Source organism: Helianthus annuus, chromosome 6, assembly GCF_002127325.2.
Source record: "Helianthus annuus cultivar XRQ/B chromosome 6, HanXRQr2.0-SUNRISE, whole genome shotgun sequence".
Lineage (NCBI taxonomy): Eukaryota > Viridiplantae > Streptophyta > Magnoliopsida > Asterales > Asteraceae > Helianthus > Helianthus annuus.
The window spans coordinates 26,983,335-26,985,243 of record NC_035438.2 but is presented as its reverse complement, the minus strand read 5'-3'; positions in this window follow the sequence as shown (position 1 = coordinate 26,985,243).

Genomic DNA, 1,909 nt, shown 5'->3' with positions numbered 1-1,909 from the left:
CAGTATAATTCAATGTTTAAAGATGTTTCAACAGCCTATTAAATGTTAAGACATTTCAACAGGAAATTAAATGTTAAGACGTTTGAAACTTATGTTAAGACGTTAGAATTTTTAAAGTTATATTAAAATAAATATTCATTTAACCAACCCCACTATATATACCCCTAATTCTAAACACACAGAAACACACACGCCGTTCTTCTTCTTCTACTTTCTTTGTTCTACTTTCTTCTACACACAGAAACACACAAGCAGACACGGCTTCTTCCTCGTGGACCGAAGTTGAGGACATTGCATTGGTGGAAGCTTGGGAGGAGTTGTATACCAATCCTCCTCGTCGAGGACAGGGGGGTCTATGGGTCCGGGTGCAACAATATTTTGCACAACTCCGTGGTCCGGACCACGGCCGCACCGTTGACGCCTTATCTTCAAGGTTTCGGGTTATACGGTTGGAGTGTAAGAAGTTCGAGGGTTACTATAAGTCTATGGAGGATTCATCCCAAGGCCTTAGCGAGGAGGACATCAAAGCGGTTGCGTTCATCAACTTCCGCCACGAAGAACGACATGATTTCGAACATGTCGCGCAGTGGGAAACGATTAGGGTTTGGATTTAGATCTTTGTTTTTTTTAATGTAATGTTGTTTTTTTTTGTATATATTTGTTTTTTTAATTTAATGTTTAGTATGTATTTTCTTTTTTTTAATATAATGTTTTATATTTTCTTTAACGGGTTTGGGCTTACGGGTTTGGGCTTACAGGTTTAGGCTTACGGGGTTTGGGCTTACACCCAATATTTTTTAAAAATGTAGAAATAAAGTTAACTATTTAAAACTGTATAAATAAACTTAACTATCTAAAACTTGAACCTTAACTACCAAAATTCTAAATTATAAATATTTATTTTATTTTTTGTTAAAACCGTCATTTTAGGGGCTAAATTGTCATTTTTAAAACTATATAAATACAAGGGCTAAAAGTGCAATTATTGCAAACTACAAGTTTAGGGTTCTTTTGGCCATTTTTTAAACTTATTTATAAAAGAAAATAAATAAATATATATTTTGTTTTATAAAGTCCAGGGTTCATTTGGTCAATTTCTTGAACTTATACTCCAGGGACTGAAATTGATATTTTATGAACTTATATTAACTATAGACACTAACCGGGCTAGTGTTTATATAACAATTTCTTCCTAAAACAATAACTCAGTTAAAATTTCTTAACTGAGTAGGGACCAAACTGGTAAAGTTTCTAAATGTAATTTTCATATTTATAAGTTTCTAAAATATTGCCTTTTAAACAATAATAACTTTAAATTACCAAAATTATTACATCCTAAAAAACGATACAAGATAAATTTATATAACATCCTAAAAACGCTTGCTAAATATAATTTTTCAAAGTTTCAAACACTGAAATGTATTCAAAGTCCTCGTCATAAATTATTGCGTAGTCAAGCATGGCTTCTTCAATAACCTCTTCTTCAGCCAGGTTGTTGTGTTGATTTTTTTTAACGTTCTTGTACCTTCCTAAGAAACGGCTACATTTGAAGCGTAGGAAAACACACCGAGTGTTAAGGTCATTGGTGCTACGGGTCGTTTGTTGCACGTGAATGCAGAAATAGTTCATAACCTGACCCCAGAACGCGGGATCGGAAATTGAGTAAGTGCCTTCATCACGAGCGGCGGCGTAGGAGACGGCAATAGCAATGTCTTATTCGTCGGTCCAAGAAGAATCCATGACTTTGTTAACAAATTTCAAGTTTGAGGTTAAATTGTGATTGGATGTGGTTAAATGGCAAGAATGCCTATGCCTATGCCTATTTATAGGGGGTTCATTGATCACTATTCATTAAAATAATAAATTAAAAAACAGGTATTTTATTGCATAAACTAGAGAGCATTTGGAC